Raw genomic sequence first — 26243 nt, forward strand, 5'->3', positions numbered from 1 at the left:
AAGTATGATTTCTTTTAAAAAAAATTTTATATACTTTTTAAAGGTTACTTTACAGTTATTACAAAATATTGGCTATATTCCCTGTGTTGTACAATACACCCAGTAGTTTACATCTCTCACTTCCCCACCCCTGTATTGCCCCCTCCTCCCGCTCCGCACTGGCAGCCATTAGTTTGTTCTCTATGTCGGTGACTCTCCTTCTGTTTTGTTATATTCATTCAATTGTTGTATGTTTTAGATTCCATATATAGGTGATATCCTACAGTGTTTCAGAGTTCAAAAGACTCTCACGACAGAAGCCAAAAGGTAAGAGCCATTTTACATTGATAAAAAGCATTTTAACTATGTAGAAGCAGGAAATGAAAAGAAAGAACTTTGCATTACATTTAATAAAAGCTTAGGGAGATCTTTGTGGTATATTAGTGAACTTATTTGTGGAAATTTAGCCATGTACATTGTGTTGGAGAGGCACCAAGAGTTCAAGAACTCTCACAATTTGAGTACACAATTGCCTTACTTGTAGGCCTGGTGGCAGCCATTTACATAACAATGATTTGGAGGATGTTGTGTTAGTCAGCTCTTGCTGTGATAATGCTTTGGAACAAATCGACCCAAAACTCAGTTCCATAAACAAGAATTTATTTTTCTTGAACCTATTGGCTAGCTGCAGTGGCTCTCTTTTAGACCTCTAGATGGCTGGTTTTGCTCCGTGTTTTGGGTCAGTTTGAGGTCTGTAACACACATCTTCCTCTGGAGCCCAACTGTGAGGCCGCAGCTCCCAGGCCCTGTCTTCTCACAAAGTTCACTGAAACATAGGAGGTGAGCCCAACTGCACAAGCCCATTTAAGGCCTCTGCTGCTCATTGAAGGCCATCATGTCTGCTCACACTTCATTGGCCAAAACATGTCACAGATCTAAGCTGTATTTAGAATATGTGTATTTGTTTAAAGTTGGGTGCCCTCACAGAAGAATATTGCATTTTGGACAGTGTTACCTTAGCATTTTCATTGGCATTTGCAAACGTGATAAACGCCATGTGCACTTTTTCACCTTTGAGAACTTTCTGAAATTGTGGGACCATTTCTATTGGAAAAGAGGAAGGTACACTTTAGAACTCAACTCTAGTTATGGCATTGTTGGGAGAAGAATGAATGAGATAAGGTCAATACAAGTGAACGATTTGGGATCACATATTCATCATTAACATTAGCATTCTACAGAACATTCCTGGAGAATTGTGATGCTTGCTTTATGTGATTTCTATCATAAATCATTAGAATCTGACCAAGACACTTCAGTGAAACATACATCATACAGCACATCGCATTTTAGATTTTGCTACCACTCCACAACGTATCATCAATACTTCACCATAACTCAGAAACAGAAAAAGAAACTGAGTGAGTTCATTGTTAGCAGACGGGCTTCACAAGCAATACTAGTGGAAGTTCTTCAAATGATAGCAGACAGTAACTCAAGCCATAAAAACAAAACAAAGAATGCTGACTAGAGCAGTTGTGTAGGGAATTATAAAAGATACTGTAATTTCAAATTTCTTCTCCTTTCTTCTCTTAACTAATTTAAAAAGTAAGTGCCTAAACAATATGACTATATTTGGATTGTTCTCTATATAATATAAAAAAATATCATATATTTGATGATATGGCACAACGAAGGCAGTGAGAACAAAGCTGTGTTAGAATAAAAATGACAGTAGATCATAAGCTGAATTTGCAGGAAGAAAGGAAGAGAACCAGAAATGGTAAATAGATAAACCCGACAAACTCAAAAATATTTATTTGCTCAACTTTCTTCTCTAACCTCTTTGAAAAAATAAGCTTGTGAGAAGTAATTATTATAATGTGTTAAGTATGTAACATATATAAATGTAATAAAAACAAAAAAGAGGGGAAGGGATACAGCTCTATAAAAGTACAGTTTCTGTTTCTATCTGGAATGAACCTAGTAAAAATCTGAAGAGATTCTGAGATGTATTACATAAGCCCTAGTGCAACCATTACTCAAACAATGTGGTTCAAAATCATTAAAGGAATTACATGTTACAGTAGAAAATATCTACTTACTATAAAAGGAAAATGGAGGAACAATAACAAAAAAACAAAAACATGAGACATGTAGAAAACCAAAGGTAAAATGACAGACATAAATCAATCCTACCATATCCATAATAAAAACTAAATGTAAATGAATTAAACAATACAAGCAAAAGGCAGACATTGTCAAACTGGGTATTAAAAAATGTTTTCTATAGGAGACACTGCTTGGATTCAAAAGTCTAATGTGTACAAAGTAAAAGGATGAAAAAATATACATCATGCAAATAGCAACTGTAAGCATTGCTGAAGTGGCTGTACTAATACCAGAAAAAATAGACTTTAAAACAAACAAAAAAGTTACTAGCTATGAAAAGGGACATTTTATGATAAAGAAAGGGAAGATACAAAAATCTTTAATATATTTGCCCTGAATAAGGTAAAACCAAAATCCATGAAGAAGAAAATACCAAAATCCATGAAGAATTGAAGGAAGAAATAGATAATTGCACAACATTAGGTAGAGGCTTCGGTACTCCACAGTCAATAATGGATAGAACAGTTAGGCAGAAGATCAACAACGATATAGAAGACTTGGACGAGACTATGAATTAACAAGACCTAATAAATGTTTACAGAACACTCAACCAAACAATAAAATACTCATCCTGCTCAACTACATGTGAAACGTTTTCCAGCATAGATGACATGCTAGGCTGTAAGAGAAGAGATTGAAACCCACATACATTGCTGGTGGGAATGTAAAATGGTGCGGCCGTTTTACAAAACAGCTTGAGAGTTCCTGCAAGTGTTAAACATAGAGTTACCCTGTGACCCAGCAGTTCCACTACTAAATATATACCTAAGAGAAATAAAAACTTATGTCTGCACAAAAGCTTCTACGTGAATGTTCATAGAAGCATATTTCTAAAAACAAAAGGTGGAAATAATTCGAATGACAACCGGATAAATGAATAAACAAAATGTGGAATATCCATACAATAGAATAGCATTCAGCTATAGAAAGGAATGATCTATTGATCCATGTTACAACATGGATGAACCATGAAAGCATTATGTAAAGTAAAAGCAGCCACTCACAAAAGATCACATATTGTACGGTCCCATTTATATGAAATGCCCAGAAGAGCAAATCTGTAGAGACAGAAAGTAGATGAGTGGTTGCCTAGGGCTGAGAGGGTTGAGGAGATTGAAGAAAGCTTGTTAATGTGTAATGGGTTTTTTGTGGGGGGACAGAAATCTAAAATTGGATTGTTGTGATGCTTACACAAGTCTTTTAGTGCTTACACTGAGAACCACTGAATTGTATACATTAAAGTGTTGAAATTATGGTATGTAAATTACATCCCAATAAAGCTGTTAAAATTATGATAATTTTATACTTATAAATTTGAAAATTCATCGAAAATGACAAATTCATTAAAAATGCAAGCTAACAAGACTAACCCAAGAAAGAAAAAATATCTAAAAACCCTATATCTACTGCAAAAGTTGTTTGTATAATTAAGTACCTTTACAGAAAATGATTTCCAGGGATAAATGGCTTTCCAAGTAAATTCTTCCAAATATTTAGGGAAGAAATATTGGTAATCTTACATAAAAATCTTCCAGGAAACAGAAAAGTATATATTGCTCAAAATATTTTTAAGGCCAACATAAGCTTCAGATCAAAACTAAAAAGAATATTACAAGAATAGAATCACAGGCCAATTTCTCTTTTGAACATGCATGCAAAATGTGTAAACAGAAGCACAAACTCTATCCATGGTATGTAAAACAATCATATATCACAATCAAAGTAGCTTTATTCTAGTAATGCAAGGTTGGTTTAGTGTTCAAAGATGAAACCGATCCCAGGAATGAATTAGAGTGGGAAAAAAAGTCATTTAAAACAGAAGTCTTGGGACTTCCCTGGTGGTCCAGTGGTTAGAACTTGGCGCTTTCACTGCTGGGGCCCTGGGGTCCAATTCCCGGTCAGGGAACTAAGATCCTGCAAGCCATGAGGCAGGGCCCCCCCCCCCAAAAAAAAAAGGTAAAAAAGAAGACTTAACCAGGAGAAGCACAAGATCGAATAAACACAACAGATAACACCTTATGAAAAGTAGGTGAAGATTATGGAATATTCTAAAATTTTAAACCAAAAAGAAACATTTAAAGATTCAAGAGGATGTGACAAATATTGTACATAGGCAAAAAATAAAATAAAATATACGGATGATGGGAGCCCAAAAATCTAGATGCCCATGTCCTGTCTCTGAAGATTCTCATTCAATGGGTTATAGATTTCCTCTATGTTTAAAAACCTACAGGTGTTATAAAGCAGAAACTAACACACCATTGTAAAGCAATTATACTCCAATAAATATGTTAAAACACAACAAAACAAACCTACAGGTGATTCTGATATGATTCACAGACAATGTAAAGCTTCTGCTTTACAGGAAATAATACCAGATTATTTTGTTATTTTATAGTTATAGTAACAGGTTGTACTATTGACCGGTAAGTCTGATGTCAAAATGCATTCCCCACTAGGGATATAAAAGGAACTAATAGTCTGTACGGCTACTTGGTGGCAGCATGCATGTATTGCAAGGGCAATTATTGTAGGAATCGAAATGAGTGGAACATTTTAGAATTGGAAGACTACATACAGATCACCTAGTCAAGCTTCCAACTATTATAGTCGTGAAAACTAAGGCCCATATAAAAGAAATGATTTCTCTCCAAAGAGCGTTAGTGAAAGAGTATGAAATTAAAAATATCTCTGAACTTTTAATTTAGTGCTGTTTTTATTAATCTCATGTATTAGCTTAAACTTCAGTGTGACAGATTTGGGATTGAATTCTTGCTCAAATTTACTGATTGCGTGCCTTTTAGTAAGTTACTAAAACACTTTTTTTTTTTTAAATAGATTTATTTTTGGCTGCGTTGGCTCTTCCTTGCTATGCGCGGGCTTTCTCTAGTTGCGGTGAGCGGGGGCTACTCTTTGTTACGGTGTGCGGGCTTCTCATTGTGGTGGCTTCTCTTTGTTGCTGAGCGCGGGGTCTAGGTGTGTGGGCTTCAGTAGTTGTGGTTCACGGGCTCTAGAGTGCAGGCTTAGTTGTTGTGGCACATGCTCTTAGTTGCTCCGTGGCATGTGGGAGCTTCCCGGACCAGGGCTCAAACCCGCGTCCCCTGCACTGGCGGGCAGATTCTTAACCACTGCGCCACCAGGGAAGCACTACTAAAACACTTTTAACTTCGCTTTTCACGTATGTAAAATGGTGAGCCTTGGCTGATACAGAATATGAGATAACCTAGCACTGTTCTTAACACATACACGTAGTAACATTTTTTGGCTCTCATCCCTCTTAAACAGCCTCTATCCTCTTAACAATGAAAGTGTGTTTCAGCTAGCAAAGCACCCCAGAGCTGACCACATTCTGGCAAGAGATATAGGATTCTTTTTCTTGCTGGTGGTTCTTTATACCTGATGTTTGAACTGCACTGAAACATGAACATCTCTTGTTTATACTGTATTAATGGATTGATGAATTTGATAATTTGATAGATGAATTTTAAAAAGTAATATGCAGGAAAAAAAAAAGTAATATGCAGGAATTGAGCTGCCTTACTCTCAAGAAATATAATTCGATAGTGGTGGCTAAAACGATAAACAGTGTTTGGACAGGGAGTCCATATTGGATGTGAACTACCTGTACTCCCATTCGTCTATTAAGAATAAATAGAATCCTTTCAAAATCTGTTTTAAAGGGCAGTTATTTCCTTCTGACTCACTTAAGTTACCTGCAAGAAAAAGACAATCTCCTGAATCCTTGCTTAAAAGGCTTTTAATATAAAGCAGATAATTTTTTGCAACATTTCCCAAACTTTTCATTATCAAATTGGCTGAGGCTTCTCAACGATTATCATTTCACAACAATATCTCCATTTTCACCTTTTTGAAAAGAATTGGCCTCGTAGATGTGCCCTTAAAACAGAGCTTCACTCTCAACTTATTTTAAATTTTGTATTCAAACAGTATGAAGAAAACAGGATCAGGGAATTCAGCCCTAAAAGTGAATGGATTACTGATACATGCTACATCATGGATGCAACTAAGTGAAAGAAGTCAGGCACGAAAGGCTCTATATTGTATGGTTCCATATTTATGAAATGTCCAGCAGTGGCAAATCCATACACATGGAAAATATTATACATGAGTGGTTTCCAGGGGTTTGGAAGAGAGGGAAATAGGGAATGACTCCTCAAAATGGGTGTATGTTTCCTCTTGGGGTGATGAAAATGTTTTGTAGTTGGACAGTGGTGATAGTTGCACAACATTGTGACAGTAGTAAATTCCACGGAATGGAACAGTGAATTGTAAAATGATCAAAATGGTGAATGTTGTGTTATGTTCATTTTACTACAATAAAAAGGAGAAAGAATTAGGGAAAGACTTAGAGTTTGGGAAACTAAGGTGAACTGGTCAAGAAAAAGACAGCTCTACTGTTCAGTGTTCTCTCAGCTCTCCCAGTGCATTAATCCTCAGCAAAAAGTAGCCTGAACTTGTCGATGATAGGCATTCAACACAGTCCAGGGAAAAGTAAATAAAATAAAACCCAACTCTTCTTCTTTAGCACATCTGTGAAAGGTTAACTTGCTGCTCAGCCACGTGGACAATCATGAAGACGTTTCACTTTAGGTGTCCTCTACTTCAGTACTTCACTCACAGCTCATTCACACATGTAGGCAACAGCATTCCTTAATTGGGTGGAATCTGCAGTGCTGGTTGTGATCGGTCTCATGAAAAGAAAAGGGAAGGAGGAAAAAGCCTCCACATTGACTTGGTGGTCTTGACGAAATGGATGCAGAAGACAGCTTGAGTGTCAAACTGGAAACTGTTATTTTCCTTTTCCTTTTCTTTTTATCTTTCCTATCAGGTCTTCTGCCCACTTCCCACGCCCTTCTTTCAAACAGGAAAGACTAATTAGCTGCTTTTCTGTGTTTTTGGTAAAACACCTATTGTTTTGCGTTTCTTGTTGTTCGGTGAACATTATTGTTTTTACTGCCAAATGAGCTTCAGTGGTTGATGTAGGGGGTCTCTTGGGAACTTAACTTTTTCCAGTTTAAGTGGAAAAGCTTTTTTGTTTGAATTGGCTTTTACTGGGTGCTTCAAGGTTTGCTCTTGGCTCTTTGAAGGGGGACTGAATAGCACTGTGTTTCCTTTGAGGTTCCAATGAATAAAGGATCCTATGTCCTGGGCACTTTTTGTTGATTTTGCTGTGTGTCCTCTCTAGTAGCCAGATGCAGATTCCAGGAAAATGACATATAAATGAATATAAGTAATCTAATATTTTTACAATTTGCTTTGGCCATACTCCTGGTCTTATTCTACTTGTAGCAGATGGCTTTAAAGAGCATTAGCTATGTATATATTAAAAATAATATACCAATATTAAATATTATATTGATGTATAAATGTAATATACTAATATTTATATTAGTGTATAACAATTATGTATTATATTAATATATATTTTTTGCCTAGCATATATTATATACAAAATATATGAGTAATGAAGTGTATTTCTATGGTTAATATGTTCATAATATTAATATGATATATCCTGTAATATTGATTATAAAACAATTATATCATAATATATAAATATATATTATTATCTGATATAATACACTATAGTTAATATATTCTATATAACAATACATAATGTATTAGTATAATTGTATTATATAGTATAAATATAATACATATATAAAACTATATATCTTTTAGTTATACATTACACATACGAGTATGCATAGCTGTTTATAATTTTATTTACATAGGAATCTGGTCATCATAACAATTAATGTAAAAATATGCAATATTTTCAATCAAATGGGCCTTAACCTCACCACCTACACGTAACTACTTTTAAAATCTTGAACCCTGTCTAACTCATGCTTCAGTATCTCTCAACCGGCTTTTCTACACATGCACGTAGACACACATTTATACACGATATATATGTATACTACCAGTTTTCAGTTCAATGTATATAAATATATAATTATATTCCTGTGTATGTATACAAATATAAATCAAAGGTATGTGTATAGGTATGTATTTCATATGTTTATATAAATATATCATACAAATAATGTATGTGTATATAAATACATGACTGTATACATACATACACAGAAATATACTTATTTAAACAAAAGGGACCTAAATAAACATAGTTCTCTAAGAATAAAAAGTTATGTTTCACTGTTTCAATAAGAGTTTATAGTTTTCTACTGTATGTGCTTCTATAATTGTTATGAACATTTCCCATTTTTGTTGAATGTTAAGTTGTTTTAATTTTTTGCCTTTTTTTGTTTTTTGTTTGTTTCTTTTTTGGTACGTGGGCCTCTCACTGTTGCGGCCTCTCCCGTTGCGGAGCACAGGCTCCAGACGCACAGGCTCAGCGGCCATGGCTCACGGGCCCAGCCGCTCCGCGGCATGTGGGATCTTCCCGGACCGGGGCAGGAACCCGTGTCCCCTGCATCGGCAGGCGGACTCTCAACCACTGCGCCACCAGGTAAGCCCAGTTTTTTGCCATTATTAATGAAGTTCTGCAGAATACGGTGGGCAAGATTACTTGAAAAACTCTCCTAAAAGAAAAGGGTTAGGTATGCTAGGTTAAATGTACACAGCTTATTTTTAAGTGCGTGGTTGACTTTGGAAGTGTGCAGTCGAAATTTCCAGGACCCATGAAGGAAGGGTGGTGCATGTGTGAGAGTTATAGCTCTATGAAGAGTGGATTGAGGATCTTGACAGCTTAGAACAGAAGCTGGAAATCCTGTTTGTATGGAGCCAAATGGCAAATCTTTTAGGCTTTGTAGACCAAAGAGGCAAAATTGAGGATATTATTTAGGTACTTAGGTAACCATTTAAAATGTTACCAGTTAAAACGTGAAAATTATTCATAGCTCATAGGCCATAAAAAATAGGCAGCTGTCTGGATTTGGAATACAGGCCGTAGTTGAATGACACACCTGGTATAGAGACTTGTTTTTAAATGGCCATGACCACATGGGAGGCAGGAGGTAAGACTCCATCCCTACTAGATGGGAAGTTAGAACTAAACCTATCTATGCCTAGCTTCACCTTTAATGAAAGGGTGTGCCAGGAGAAAAGAGTATCTGCTGGCAAAGGGAGACTAAGACCAAATTCTCTTGGCCTCTGCTCTGGGTAGGAAACAGGTAGGAAATCTTGAGAATTCTGAAGCGCCGATCTGTGTTCACAGTGTTTGGGTTGCAAATTTATTTGCGGTCTTGCAAACAGAAGCCAAGAAATTAACTTAAAGTGCTCCCAAATCGGTGGTATTCCAAACACAAAACTAAACCCTTTCTGGAGAGGTAGACCCTCAACACAGGCCTATAGCGTTCCCACAGATAAAGTTTAGCTAAACGTGAGCTCATGATCTAAATTTACACAATAATGAAGAAATGAGCTACAAGTGGAGAGAATCAGCAAAAGCAATCAATACCAGAATTAAATTCCCAAGGCCAGCCATCAGATGTTGGAATAATCAGGTGCCAGGCAGAAAATATACATAAAACTAGAACTGAAACAAGGAGCAAGGATGTTTTAAAAGACTGGGTAGGATCTTTCAAACATTTTTAAAGTACATGTCATTGATAAAGCTAAAAACTCGAAGGTCGTGTAATACAGCAGATTAATCGTGGAGAAGAGTGAAATTATGCTGTTTTTAAAAATATGGCAGATCAGATTTCCTGCCTAATTATATAAGTTGATTTATCTTAAAAAATACACAGTATTTTAAAGACTTATTGGCTGTAAAATAAGTTAAGGGTATTTCAAAGGGCTTCTCTGCAAAGAGAAGTGAGAAGTAGCAAAACACAGAAAGTCGAGGGGAAAAAATGTCAATATATACATTGCTATAGGGTGAACTAAGCCTTAGGCCAGCAACTATGAGGAGGAGCTGACCCTTAGATACGTACAACTAAGCTGGAACCTTCGAAAAGTTCAACTATTTATAAGTAAAAAGATTTATTAAAATGAATAACCAAGTGTTTTAATTGACATCAGAAGAGTAAAACAATAAACCCTGAGAACATAGAAAAATAGACAATAAAGATATGAGCAGAACTTAGTAAAACAGAAAAAAGTATAAAATTGAGGTGATTTAGTAAGTCAAAAGAATATTCTTTGAAAAGATTAAAAAAAACAAACTTTGATTAAGCAAAACAAAAACGTAAGTAAATAATATACAGAAAGAATCAGGACAATGTTATAGCAGAGAGTACAAACAGAGAATATATGAAATGCCAGTAAATTTGAACATTTCTGTAAAGTGGACAATTTCCTAGCTCCTAAAGTTTACCAAAACTGAAACAAGAGGAAATTTGTAGCTGGAGTTCTTGCACCAGTAAAGGAATTAAGTCAATAGTTTACAATCTTTCACCAAGAAAATACCAGACCCCGCCAGATCATTTGGGAGGTGAATTCTATCAAACTTCTGTTAAACAGATGACATCAATATTAACAAAGAAAAACTTCTAGAGAGTAGCAAAGGAAGAATGCTCCTTTATTCATCTTATGAAGTCTATATAATCCTAATACTGAAAACAGATTAGGACTGTAAGGAAAAAGAAATTTACAGGTCCAATTTACTTGTAACTATAAAAGGAAAAATTTTAAACTATGATATTAGCTACCCAAGTTCACTAGAGTAAGAAAAAGCATGAGCAAGTTAGGTCATCCAATGAATGAAAAGGTAGTTTAATGTCAAGAATATATATCAATAGATTGAAATCACCACATTTTATTTCTTTCATCTGTCTCTTTAAAAAATTGGTAAGTACTTATACTGATCTCTCTTGTAGTAGGCACTGTGCCAAGTCACTTACATATTTACTCCTTTAAACCTTCTATCATCCCTGGGGGAAAGTTCTATTTTGCTTCCATTTCTTAGCTAAGACTCTAACCCCCAGGAAAGTAAAGCAACATTTGTAAGTTTTTGTGGATGGTCAGTGACGGGACCAGTACAGGAACATCCAAAGTCTGTGCTTGGAAACAGTGCCCCATGTTGACACTCACATTACAGATGAAAGGAAAGGAACCATGCACTTACCATATAGATTAAATCTCACATTACAGGTGAAAGGAAAGGAACCATGCACTTACATTATAGATTAATACCCACATAACAGGTCAAAGGAAAAAGAAACATGTGCTTCTCTCAAAAGTTGTAAAGAAGGCATATCCATTTCTAAATATATTTCCCAATTTCTTTTGCTTGTTTTCTGACCTTTGTAGTGCATTTTGCCATGAGGAAAATTTTAATTCTTATATAATTAAATGTATCCTTTTTTCTTTGTATCTTAGAAAGGTATTCCTCATGAATAATTTATTTCAAGTCTCCCAGGTTTCTGATACTTTTACACTTTCATTATTTTTTAACTTTTAACTCGTTGCTGTATCGAGAATTTAGTAATTCTGTGATAGCTATATTTTCCCACTTTTGTTGAATAATTTTTGCTGATCCAAAACGTGAATTTTATTTTAATCTCAATTCCCTTATGCTCTTGCATCTAATTTTAAGATGCTTCCTATTCCACTGGTTGTTTTGTCTATCTAAAACAAAATGCTACCTTAAAAATAATGTAATTATAATATAATAAATGTCATTAGTAAACAGAATACAATATATAATAAATAACATAATATAAAATAACAAAATATAATTTACCATATAACAAGGTCAAAGGAGAGCAAAACTATACAATCACTTGAAATATCCCCCAAAAGATATTTTATAAAATTCAGTATTCATTTGTAATTGAAAAGAAAGAGTAAAATAGGGATTGATGAATGCTTCCAAAATAAGAAGAAATTATATGTCTAAAAGAGAAAGAGGTAAGTGGTAGACTTTAGTAACACTGGCAATAAATGCAGGACAAGATGAGGATGCCTGATATAATGTTAAAGAAAAAGTATTATGTAACATTGTTTTGGCAGCACTGATGAGTTCAGTGAAAAGCGAATCTCATAGAAAAGAGTATCTCGTTCTTCTTAATGTATGTACACTTGTCCATTGCATGAACATAACAGCTTATTTAACCAATATGTTACTGATCTGCATCTGGATTTCTAGGTTTTCATGGAATTTTATTCTGCACGGTTGTTTCAAACACCAGGACTTCCTCTTACGTTTATATCTTTTGAAAGAAACAATATCTCCACAGATGATTTATCTGTGCTGGCTGCTAGCTGACTTTGGGTACTTCTCAGTTCTTCCCTTTACCTTCCTAGTCAATATGAAAAGGGAAGGCAAGAAGGTCTCCTGTTTAGAGACTGTAAAGATAGGTCTTGGTGATAAAGTCTTGGTGGTAAAGGCTAAAAGTATTAACCCAGAACAAATGTTTTTCCAGCTGTAACTGTGTGTGATTCCCTTGGCTTGATTCCGTAGAGGATGTAAGACAAGACTGTAGAATCTGCCCTCAAAGTGCTTCCAGTGGGATGAACTAAGTCAAGTATGGTGGCATATCTAATTCAAGACAAAATATAACGTCTCCTTTTCTCTCCTGGCAAAACTTGGTGGAGTGAATGTCGAAGTCACTGTATGCTTTAAATTAAAGCAACACAATAAATCTTGTATTGGAAGGTGCTTATTCTGGTCTCTTTGTGGAGACGAATTGGAAATTGTCTAGAAGAAGGAAAATTAGGTTAACCAAAGTTAAACTCATAAATAATTGAGCATTAATTAAATATCTGTGGTCTATGTTTCTCTTTGATCATAATTTCTCCCAATTTATAGACCTCTTTGATACCTGATTAATCCTTGTCAAAGATGCACTTAACAATGATTATTACTGTGTATTAGGTTTTGTCTGGGCCCTGAAGAAATTATCCTAAATCACCGGCTATGATTGTCACTTGATTTCCTCACAGAGAACAATCAGAACTCCTTGTCTTAAGTGGCTTGGGATGAGAAACTAGTTAGATACTGTTAGAGGGCCCTACAGAGCCCATTGGTGAAAGTTTGGAAAACACTGGGCTTCGTAAAATTGATTCTTGTAGCGCTTCAGGAAAGATCACTGAACCCAAAGGATAACGGTGTTTCTGGTTCTGTTGTTAGTGCTCTCCATGGAAACATTGCTGAAGCTTCTGGACTCAATTTCCTTCCCCATGTGTGAATGTCACTGAAAAGATCCAACTCCGTTCTATCCCCATGTAACTTCAGAAACTAAGCAAAATGAAGACTCAAAATTCATTTCAAATAATGAAATGAATATATAATGTAGAATGGAACTGGGAAAATACCTGGTTTAAATTCTGGAAAGTACCAACTCTACAATTCTGGATAAGTTGCTTCATCTTGCTTAGTCTAATTTAATGCCCATCTCACAGGATGTTATGATGATTAATTTAATACCTTTGTATAACATACAGTGTTATATAATTTCTTCTTGTTTTTCTTGAGTAAATTCATATCCTTAAGCAACTCACTGTAAACAACAGTTACTTACTTGCTTAAATTACTCTTATCTTCTATTATCAGCTGAATTGTGTCCTGCTCAAGTTAATATGTGGAAGTCTTAACCCCCAATACCTCGTAATATGACTGTATTTGGAGATAAGGCCCTTACATAGGTAATTGAGGTCAAATGAGGTCAAATGGGTGGGCTCTAATCCAATATGACTGGTGTCCTTATAAAAAGAAAATATTAGGACACAGACATGCACAGAGAGAAGACCATGTGAAGACAAAAGGAAAACATGGCATCTACAAACCAAGAAGAGATACTTGAGAAGAAATCAATCCTGCTGACACCTTATCTCAGATTTCTAGCCTCTAGACCTGTGAGTGAGTAAATTTCTGTTGTTTAACCTCCTCAGTCCCTGGTACTTTGTCATGGCAGCTCTAGGAAAGTAATACAACTTTTTATGGCCTCCTTGTCTCAAGTTGAAAGTTCAATATTTGGCATCATAGCTAGGAAACAAACATATCATCTACATTCCTTGTAGTCTTTCTTCCCCATTCTCATTGCTAGTAATTTCCATATTTGGGTCTGTTTTCTGTGCCTTGTAAACAGAGCGTTACGCTCATTTCTGGTCTTACTGCTAATATACAGTAAATGTGCAGATACTGAATAGATTTTGGAGAAGTGCAACATATAGTTGGCACATGTGTGTATGTGTGTGTATTCATATAATTTATACTTTTTCTCTATTTTTTTCCTTTGGTGTGAGCTAAGATTCTCTGCTTTTGTGACGAGTACTCCTGAAATACTAATCCCTGAATTTAATTCACCAAAAATTGCCAAAACTAATAATAATATGGGGAAAGAGAGAGTGATAGAGGGAGAAGAACAAACAATCAGGCAAGGGCAGTACTCTGAATTATTAGGGTCTTATTAATAAGATTATGTTAGTCTAGAGGAAATGACCGCAAATATCATCAGTGAGCCCAGTTGGTCTTTACTGACTGCTAGACACATCCCTGAGTTCTGTTCTTAGTCTCCAACTGTATGATTACTACTGTCTGGAAGTATTATTTGAACAACTAAAGTCACTTAATGGAAAAGGAATATGTCTTTAGAGGATCAACAGTAATTTTTCTATCTGATTAAAAAGGACTGTTGACTGCCTGGAAACCTCAGTCATATTTGTAAGCAGGAAAGCATTGGCTATTAAAAGTGGATGATGTAAAGAGATGAGCAGAAACTTCGGCGATAGGTATACCTGGATTTAATTCTCACTTCTACCACTTGGCAGCTGGATAGCCTTAGGCAAGTTTCATACCTCCCTGAAATTCACTTAATTCAGTCTGTAAAATGGCATAATAACTTATTATAGCATCCTTTTAGGAATTTTAAATCAGTTATTGAAATAAAAGTACACAATATATAGACAAGCATGGATTCCTCAATAGGTGTTTGACCTTTCATTTCTCCAGTATCCCACCCGCATCAAATAAAGAAAAATACTTTTAAAAATTTACGAATATTTCATTGTTCTAAAGTTAAAGCCATAAAAATAGAAATAATCAAATGGCCTACTATCATACCATTAGAAGAAAAAAAAAAACGGTGTTCATGAGCGTTCCATATTAGAATACAAGTTTTCCTTAGGTACCTGTTTATGTATGCTATTCTGCTCTTTACAATAAATAATTAAATTTAAAAGACTTAATTCCCCACTTTTAAGACCTTATTTGTTTACAAATTACATATTGACCTATGCTGAATTTTATACCAACCCATGCTAATGAATTCAGTACAGAAAGCAAAAAACACTGCACTCAAGCAAACTACATATATATATATATATATATATATATATAAAACTTATATGCATTTATATCCTACCGTGTCTCATAAAGCATTGTGGTATCTCAGCGGAATACAGACAATCAAATATAACGGCAAAAGCACTTAATATAAACAGGGCCAAGGAAACACAGACAGAAGATGAAGAAAAGATGAAGGAAATGTGAACAGGAGGACGTGTAGTTAATCGAGTTGTATGTTTTGACCTTAAGATTCTCTGTGTGGGGACTTCCCCGGTGGCACAGTGGTTGGGAATCCTCCTGCCAGTGCAGGGGACATGGGTTCGAGCCCTGGTCTGGGAAGATCCCACATGCCGCGGAGCAACTAAGCCCGTGCGCCACAACTACTGAGCCTGTGCTCTAGGGCCAATGAGCCACAATTACTGAAGCCCACATGCCACAACTACTGAAACCCCAGCGCCTAGAGCCCGTGCTCTGCAACGAGAGAAGCCACAGCAATGAGGAGCCCGCATACCACAATGTAGAGTAGCCCCCACTCGCCCCAACTGGAGAAAGCCCATGTGCAGCAACAAAGACCCAACACAGCCAAAAATAAATAATAAATAAATTTATTTTTAAAAAAAGATTCTCTGTGGATAAAACAACATGTAAATAATTGGTTACAAAGCCACATGATTTGAAGGCGCCAGACTGCACATTAACAGTCTGACAGAAAGGGACAGCACAGGAAAACTATTCAAACATAAAGATGTTTAAATCTTTGCAGTTTGAAACCTTTTAGAGCAAGTATAATGAGCTCGACACACATTTCAACACTCAACATGTTAATCACATGTTCAAAGTATGTCTCAAAGTCATTGGAAGTAGTTGCTGTCTCTGTCTCTGATATGTAAAACAGATCTGTGATGTGTAAACCTCAGGAGGTATTGATATCCACTTTTTGGCATCTGAACAGGAAACAAAGTTGTTTCGCAGTGATAATAAAGAATGAAGTAAATGCAACAGTCAAATAAAAGACAAAGTACTGAGGGAATGTATTAACAAAACGAATCCAACTAAATTCTGGTGACCTGGGGCCTACGATTGTACACACTGCATGGAAATACCCCAGCCTATATACTGGCATAGGAGGAAGGCTACTGCTAAGCCCATCACAGTATAATCCTTTTAAATGTCCCTTTCAAGGTTGTCTCCACTCAACACTGAGTATAGGAAATCTTCCCATCAGGCAGAAACACTGGCTGCCCAATGATTGACCAAGAAATTAACACACTAATGAATAAACGATGCTAATTTATTTCTATCCCTGACAACGGGAAACAGCACACACTCTGTGTCAATGATATGTCCTCTTTCCCACTTTTCTAAATGGTCAATTCTGTTTTTCCCTTCATTGCTTTATATCATGTGTGGCAGGCATGATGGGAAATGGCTACCAAGGGTTCTGTTATTGATTTCTACCTTCATTTCACTGTGGCTAAAGAAGATACTTTGTATGATTTCAGTTTCTTGAAAATGTATTGGTACTTGTATTGTGGTGTAACATATGGTCTCTCCTGGAGAACGTTCCATGTGTACTTGAGAAAAATGTGTATTCTGCTGTTGTTGAGTGGAGTGATCTATATATGGCTGTTAGGTTTAGTTGGTTAAATGTGTTATTCAGTCCCCCTACCTCTCTACTGATCTTCTGTCTAGATGTGTTATCCATTATTGAAAGCAAGGTATTGATCTCCAATACCTATTTGCATGGGATATTTTATTCTGTGCTTTAACTCTCAACCAACTTGTGTCTCTTGAAATCAAGTGAGTTTTTTGCGGACAGCATATACTTGGATTATGGATGTTTTTAAAGTCCATTCTGCCAATATTTATCTTTTTATTGGAGAGCTTAATCCACTTACTTTTTCAAAAATTACTGATGAGGAAGAACTTAATTCTGTCTGTTTCCTGGTTGTTTTCTGTATGTCTTATGCATTTTTTGCCGCTTATTTACTCCATTACTGACGACTTCTGTGGTTCGCCGATTTTCTTGTAGTGAACTCTTGATCCCTTTTTCACTTATTTTTGCATATAGTCTATTGATATTTTCTTTGTGGTTATCAAGAAGATTACATTTACCCTTCTAAAGTTCAACCAATATCATTTGAATTGAAACCAACTTCAATAGCACACAGAAACTCTGTTCCTCTACAGTTCCATTCCTCCTCTTTACATTATTGTTGTCACAAATTACACCTTTATACTTTGTGAGCCCAATAATATGGACTTATAATTATTTTATGCATTTGTTTTTTCACTCATGTAAGAAATAAAAAGTAGGGTTACAAGCCAGTAGCACAATACTGGCTTTAGTATCTGCCCATGTATTTATGTTTACTGGAGATTTCTATTTCTTTATACAGCTTCGAGTTGCTGTCTAGTGTCCTTTCATTTCAACCTGAAGGTTCAATTTAGCATTTGTCATAGGGCAGTGTTAGGAAGTTGTAAAACAAACGCCCTCAGCCTTTGTTCATCTGGGAATGTGTTAATTTCTCCCTAAGTTTTGAAACCATTTTGGCCAAATATAGAATTCTTGGTGGACAGTTTCTTTCTTTCAGCACTTTAAATATGTCTGGCCTCTTGCTTCCGTGGTTTCAGATAGAAAATTAGCTATGAATCTTTTTGAGGATCCCTGCTTTGTGACAAATTTGTTTTTTCTTTCTCCTTTGGGAGAAAAGATTCTTTCTCTGTCTTTTGGCATCTGAGAGTCTGATTATACTGTTTCTTGTTGTGGGGTTCCTTGAGTTTCTCTTAGTCCTGAAATCAGCCAAAGATTTACAGCAACCACACACATACTGAACCAGGGAAGAGGCAATTTGAAAATGGCAGGAAAGCTTTGTGGCATTTTTACTTGCCCTTGCCCCATCCACTGTTAGTGTAGAGATGGTCTTAAAGTGGTGGAGTCTTAATGCAGTGATAGTCTTAAAGTAGCAGCAGACCATTCGTAGTATGGGACCCTCAAACCAGCTTCAGGAGGGAGCAGAAGAGACCGTACTCTCAGATTATTATGTGTATCTGTTCTAACCTGTCTGGGAGCTACCTGAAGGACTGACACAAGATGCTTATCTCTGTCTTAGCTAACCTGGAACACAGTCTGGAAAAGCAGCGGTCATTGCTCAAAAAAAGTACAAGGTGAACTAACAAAGCACAGATGGCTGGGGCAGAAGACTGTGCATTGAAATACAATAGACCACATAAGATGCAGGAGCAAAAGTTGGGGGAGATTCTTTGGGAACTTAGAACATACAAAAAGTACACATGTGTCCAGAGAAATTAAGAAAGCCACATGCATACTCAAGATAAGATGCATGTTCTGAAAACACCAGAGGAGTCTCTAAGCTTTTACCATGGGCTGAGCCCTGAACTCAGTGCAGGTCAGCTAAATGTTGAAGGAGTGATCCAGCAATCTGCACAATGGGGAGAGGTGTGTGGTTTTGAGTGTGCATGTGGATGTGCTTGTGTATATTTGTTTTTGTTTGTCTTAGGTGCAGGAATTCAAGGACATCTCTGTCAAAACATTAGCTAAACATGAACTAAAGGAACAGAGACTTCAGTGCCTACATACGATAAGGAGTCATTGCAAAGCTAGTTTGGAAAGTCAAAGTCATTACAGTCATTGCAAAGCTAGTTTGGAAAGGTCTCTAAACAAACAGACTACTACAGCCTTCAACAATCAAAAGCCCAGAAAACCCTGGGAAAGTGGGAGAATCTGATTTCCATAGACACCACATTATAACATTTGAAAGCCAAATGTTCAACCAAAAAACTCACAAGGTATACAAAGACATGGAAAAGTATGGTCCATTTAAGAAAACAAATTAATTGATGAAACCATCCCTAAGGAAGCCCAGACTTTTCTCCATTGCATATTCTTGCCTCCTTTGTCATAGATTCATTGACCATAAGTGCATGGGTTTCTTTCTGGGCTCTCTATTCTGTTCCAGTGATGGATGTTTTTGTGCCGGTACCATACTGTTTTGATTACTGTAGGTTTGTAGCACAGTCTGAAGAGGGAAGAGGGAAATTGTGAATGTGACTTTCTAAATTGTGGAGGAACTAACCACTGTAAATGTGCCTTGAACTATGTTGTGTAATTTGACCAGTCAGATCAATGACTTTCCCCTTGAATGAAATGCTGCTACGTATATGAGCAGAAAAAGAAAACTGGTATAAGGAATAGATAGCTAGTGGGAAGCAGCCGCATAGCACAGGGAGATGCGCTCGGTGCTTTGTGACCACCTAGAGGGGTGGGATAGGGAGGGTGGGAGGGAGGGAGATGCAAGAGGGAGGAGCTATGGGGACATATGTATAACTGATTTACTTTGTTATAAAGCAGAAACTAACACACCGTTGTAAAGCAATTATACTCCAATAAAGATGTTAAAAAAAAAACTGGTGTAAGGAGATGGAGAGACTGGGAGTCTCATTTTCCCACCAATTAACTTTGCCTCTGACCATGACCTTCCCTTTGAGTCTCCTAGACCTTGGGGATGATCGCAGCCCCTTGGGTTGGGTGACGGCAACCCCATCTTCACTAGAACCTCTATAGTTAACTTTGATTCTTCCCACTCCGTCTATCCATCCCATGTATGCAGTCAGATATTTGATCTTGGACTTTTCCTGACAAAATATGCTTGAATATAACCATTTCTTTTCACTCCCACTGCTACTGCTATTGTCACTGCCTTAACTAGGGCTTTATCTTGAAGTTCTTTATATAAATATATAAATATCTATATATAAATATAATATACAAATAAATAAAATATAATATAAATTCTGATGATTTCAAGTCTTTTCTTGATAAAGACTTTTCCTGATAAAGATACACAATATCTTATATAAATATTTTTGTATTATCTGTTGTTTTCTTAGAATTTTAGCCATATGATTCTATCTCTTGGTTTGTCTGGAACTTTTTGATTGAATGCTGGCTATTTTATTTGTTTTTTTTTGTTTTTCTCAGTGGAAACGTTCTTTTGCTTCAAAATATTTTATTCTACGTGGAAGTAGCAAATCTTCAAATTACAATTTTTTAAATGCTTTCAAATATCAATACTATAGGTGTCACAAAATCTAGAAAAATGACATTTAAAAATTAACTGCTGCCAGATGTGTCTCTATAAAACTTTTCCCCCACTCTTCTAGCTATGTATTCTTTAACTGCCTCCTCATACGACAGTTTATGTATTTTCGAAATAAAATTTTAAGAAATAAACTTTGTAGTTTTTAGACATAGATTTCTTGTAACATGGTTGATTAGAATTTGCTTCTAGTTATTAATAGTTTAGAAAAGTTTATTTCAGCTTCACAATTTATTATTGATAATGTCATATTAATTTTTATTGTTAACTTTGAGAAAACCTCTATGGATTACTTCCTCATAAGTATTTACTATTATAAATGCATTACTGATTTCAGTACTGCTATAGGTTTGTACATTACAGGGATTCTGATAAAATACTCATTCACACCATTCCATTACACACATTGTTGATGGAGTATATTCATTTCTTTCTTTCTTTCTTTCTTTCTTTCTTTATTTTTGGCTGTGTTGGGTCTTCGTTGCTGTGCGCAGGCTTTCTCTACTTGCAGGGACTGGGGGCCACTCTTCGTTGCGGTGCACAGGCTTCTCATTGCGGTGGCTTCTCTTGTTGCAGAGCACGGGCGCTAGGCACGGAGGCTTCAGTAGTTGTGGCTCGCAGGCTCAATAGTCGTGGCTCACGGGCTCTAGAGCACAGGTTCCGTAGTTGTGGCACACCGGCTTAGTTGCTGCGTGGCAAGTGGGATCTTCCCGGACCAGGACTTGAACCCTTGTCCCCTGCATTAGCAGGTGGCTTCTTAACCACTGCGCCATCAGGGAAGCCCCTGGAGTATATTCTTGACAGAAGAAAATTTCCGTTTTGACTAAGCATTGATGAGAACTGAAGCTTTGACTTATCTTTCACATGCCTGATGATTGAAATAATTTTCCACAGAATAGCTTCTGGTTTTGTACTTTTCAGTTCTTTTTTTCTTCTTCAAACGCACATGCTTTGAGAGCTGTGAAGTGCAAGACATGGCTATATTGTAAGGTGGTTTTTGTCCTTATGCTTCTGTGTCTTGTGCTAGGTTAAGTCAGTAGAGTAGTCAGTATGAGTACTGGAAGTTATTCCTGTAATGGGATAGTATATAGTCAATTACATACGGCGGTGTCTGAAAATCACATAATAGCCTGACGTAAAACATCTCCTTAGGGCTTCCCTGGTGGCTCAGTGGTTGAGAGTCCACCTGCCGACGCAGGGGACACGGGTTCGTGTCCCGGTCCGGGAAGATCCAACATGCCGCGGAGCGGCTAGGCCCGTGAGCCATGGCCGCTGAGCCTGTGCGTCGCGAAAGGCCACAACAGTGAGAGGCCCGCGTACCACAGAAAAAAGAAAATCTCCTTAGCCAGATTTCAAAAAAGCCTGTGGCCATTCCAATATGATCCAACATAGCGGAATATGATAGAAGGAAAATTGGCAAAGAAAGAGACGCTGGTCTTACCTGATGGAAGTTAAAATATCTCACTTTTGACAATTTTGCAAAAACTTATAATTCCATGAACTAATTTCTAGGGTTCTTCATAGGACCTAAAAAGGAACCCATAGAGTTGTGGAACAACAATAGAAGCTGCTGTGATGAGAAGCCCGGGCACCGCAACAAAGAGTAGCCCCCGCTCGCCGCAACTAGAGAAAGTCTGCACGCAGCATTGAAGACCCAACGCAGCCAAAATAAAAATAAATAAAGATAAATAGATTTATTTTTTAAAAAGTAATACTCAGGTTTGAGGCATGAGAAATATGATGAGGAGAAATTAGCTAATCCTTTCAGAACTTTTAAAATATCAAACTCAGTCTCCAAGATTTTAGCATTATATACAACGTTGATTACTTATTAGTGGTTTGGGAAGGCCAATTTAAAATTTTCTGATCTTACTGTATTGAAATTCACAGCCCTAATGTTTTCCACATTGACTATATGAACGATGAAGTAAAGTCAATCATGTATTTCCTTTCCAACTGGACAGAAAACAAAAATTTAAAAAGTGTTTGGACTGCTGACTTTTGATATCTTCTAAGGCAAGTGTATAGGTAATTTTTATTCCCTGATTAGGAGAAAAATGGTGGAAGAGGGCAGGGTTAAGAATTAAGATTTCAAGAGCGTGAGAGGTAGGTGGCCAACCAGACTTCCTAAGGTTCGGTGCCTGTAACTGTTGCCGCCGCTTAAGCCTGCCAAAGCAGTGGTACGGCTGCTGCCCTCGTATTTGCTACCTCTAGAAACATTCTTGCCAGTAGTGGCGGCAGCGGGACTCAATTACCCCCTTTTCTCGCTCTCTCCAGAAGCTCCAGAAGGCGTCTTCTGTGGGCAACGTGGCCGACAGCACAGAACCAACGAAACGTATGCTTTCCTTCCAAGGGTTAGCTGAGTTGGCACATCGAGAATATCAGGCAGGAGATTTTGAGGCAGCTGAGAGACACTGCATGCAGCTGTGGAGACAAGAGCCAGACAATACTGGAGTACTTTTATTACTTTCATCTCTACACTTCCAGTGTCGAAGGCTGGACAGATCTGCCCATTTTAGTACTCTGGCAATTAAACAGAACCCTCTTCTGGCAGAAGCCTATTCGAATTTGGGGAATGTGTACAAGGAAAGAGGGCAGTTGCAGGAAGCAATGGAGCATTACCGGCACGCATTGCATCTCAAACCAGATTTCATCGATGGTCATATTAACCTGGCAGCCGCTTTGGTAGCAGCAGGCGACATGCAAGGGGCAATACAAGCTTACGTCTCTGCTCTTCAGTGCAATCCCGATTTGTACTGTGTTCGCAGTGACCTGGGGAACCTGCTCAAAGCCCTGGGTCGTTTGGAAGGAGCCAAGGCATGTTATTTGAAAGCAGTGGAGACGCAACCGAACTTTGCAGTAGCTTGGAGTAATCTTGGCTGTGTTTTCAATGCACAAGGGGAGATTTGGCTTGCAATTCATCACTTTGAAAAGGCGGTCACCCTTGACCCCAATTTTCTGGATGCTTATATCAATTTAGGAAATGTCTTGAAAGAGGCACGGATTTTTGACAGAGCTGTGGCAGCTTACCTTTGCGCCCTAAGCTTGAGCCCAAATCATGCCGTGGTGTGTGCCAACCTGGCTGGTGTATACTATGAGCAAGGCCTGATGGATCTGGCAATAGACACCTACAGGCGAGCTATTGAATTGCAACCACATTTCCCTGATGCTTACAGCAACCTAGCCAACGCTCTGGAAGAGAAGGGCCATGTTGCCGAAGCAGAAGATTGTTATAACACAGCTCTGCGGCTGTGCCCCACCCATGCAGACTCTCTGAATAACCTAGCCAATATCAAAGGAGACCAGGGAAACATTGAAGAGGCAGTTCGCTTGTATCGTAAAGCATTAGAAGTCTTCCCAGAGTTTGCTGTTGCCCATTCAAATTTAGCAAGTGTATTGCAGCAGCAGGGAAAACTGCAGGAAGCTCTGATGCATTATAAGGAGGCTGTTCGAATCAGTCCTACCTCTGCTGACGCCTACTGTAACATGGGAAACACTCTAAAGGAGATGCAGGATGTTCAGGGAGCCTTGCAGTGTTATACTCGTGCCATTCAGATTAACCCTGCACTTGCGGATGCCCACAGCAATCTGGCTTCCATTCACAAGGATTCAGGGAATATTCCAGAAGCAATTGCTTCTTATCGCACTGCTCTGAAGCTTGAACCTGACTCTCCTGACGCTTATTGTGATTTGGCTCATTGCCTGCAGATTGTCTGTGATTGGACAGACTATGATGAGCGAATGAAGAAGTTGGTCAGCATTGTGGCCGACCAGCTGGAGAAGAATAGGTTGCCTTCTGTGCAACCTCATCATAGTATGCTCTATCCTCTTTCTCATGGCTTCAGGAAGGCTATTGCTGAGAGCCACGGGAACCTCTGCTTGGACGAGATTGGTGTCCTTTATAAACCACCGTACGAACATCCAAAAGACTTGAAGCTCAGTGATGGTCGACTGCGTGTAGGATACGTGAGTTCTGACTTTGGGAATCATCCTACTTCTCATCTTATGCAGTCTATTCCAGGCATGCACAATCCTGATAAATTTGAGGTCTTCTGTTATGCCCTGAGCCCAGATGACGGCACAAACTTCCGAGCGAAGGTGATGGCAGAAGCCCATCATTTCATTGATCTTTCTCAGATTCCATGCAATGGGAAAGCAGCTGATCGCATCCATCAAGATGGTATACACATCCTTGTAAATCTGAATGGTTATACCAGGGGTGCTCGAAATGAACTCTTTGCTCTCAGGCCAGCTCCTATTCAGGCAATGTGGCTGGGCTACCCTGGGACCAGTGGCGTGCTTTTCATGGATTATATCATCACTGATCAGGAAACGTCACCTGCTGAAGTTGCTGAGCAGTATTCTGAGAAACTGGCTTATATGCCCCATACTTTCTTTATTGGTGATCATGCCAATATGTTCCCTCACCTGAAGAAGAAAGCAGTCATCGATTTGAAGTCCAATGGGCACATTTATGACAATCGGATTGTGCTGAATGGCATCGACCTCAAAGCATTTCTTGATAGTCTCCCAGATGTGCAGATTGTCAAGATGAAATGTCCTGATGGAGGAGACAGTGCAGACAGCAGTAATACAGCTCCTAATATGCCTGTCATTCCTATGAATACTATTGCAGAGGCAGTTATTGAAATGATTAACAGAGGACAAATTCAGATAACAATTAATGGATTCAGTCTTAGCAATGGACTGGCAACTACCCAGATCAACATTAAGGCTGCCACTGGAGAGGAGGTTCCCCGTACCATTATTGTAACCACACGTTCTCAGTACGGGTTACCGGAAGATGCCATCGTGTACTGTAACTTCAATCAGTTATATAAAATTGACCCATCTACTTTGCAGATGTGGGCAAATATTCTGAAGCGTGTTCCCAATAGTGTACTGTGGCTGTTGCGTTTTCCAGCAGTAGGAGAACCTAATATTCAACAGTACGCACAAAATATGGGCCTTCCCCAGAACCGTATCATTTTTTCACCTGTTGCTCCTAAAGAGGAACATGTTCGGAGAGGCCAGCTGGCTGATGTCTGCTTGGACACTCCACTCTGTAATGGACACACCACAGGGATGGATGTCCTTTGGTCAGGGACACCCATGGTGACTATGCCAGGAGAGACTCTTGCTTCCCGAGTTGCAGCTTCCCAGCTCACTTGTTTAGGCTGTCTTGAGCTTATTGCTAAAAACAGACAAGAATATGAAGACATAGCTGTGAAACTGGGAACTGATCTAGAATACCTGAAGAAAATTCGTGGAAAAGTCTGGAAGCAGAGAACATCTAGCCCTCTGTTCAACACCAAACAATACACAATGGACCTGGAGCGGCTCTATCTACAGATGTGGGAGCATTACGCAGCTGGCAACAAACCTGATCACATGATTAAGCCTGTTGAAGTCACTGAGTCGGCCTAAATAATGGCTGTGTGCACAGGAGAATTACCCTGTACCTGAGCCTCAACCTTCTGGGGGAAAGGGAACTACTTTCTCCTTATCTGTACAATACCATGTTGCAGATGGGTGACAGACAATGATAAGAAATAGCACAGCCAGACTTGCTTCCTGCATGATCATGATCACGATAGGGAGAGACACAAGAGGTGGGAAACTGCTGTTCCACAAGGAGTCTCCACAGAATTTTGCAGCAGCCAGGTGTCTGGAAGGTAAGTCTGGAAGGTCTGATCTCCCTTGGTCTTCCATGGGATGGATGGTGAGTGTGGAAGGGAGATAGAGATTGCCCA

The 26243-nt window shown here is 38.0% G+C and overlaps 1 pseudogene; it reads left to right on the forward strand.

The window, feature by feature from the left end:
• The first annotated feature begins 18355 nt into the window (after positions 1-18355).
• On the forward strand, positions 18356-25917 carry LOC136120352 (UDP-N-acetylglucosamine--peptide N-acetylglucosaminyltransferase 110 kDa subunit pseudogene; annotated as a pseudogene).
• Positions 25918-26243: the final 326 nt, after the last annotated feature.

This window comes from Phocoena phocoena, chromosome 3 (genome assembly GCF_963924675.1).
Source record: "Phocoena phocoena chromosome 3, mPhoPho1.1, whole genome shotgun sequence".
Taxonomy (NCBI): Eukaryota; Metazoa; Chordata; class Mammalia; order Artiodactyla; family Phocoenidae; genus Phocoena; species Phocoena phocoena.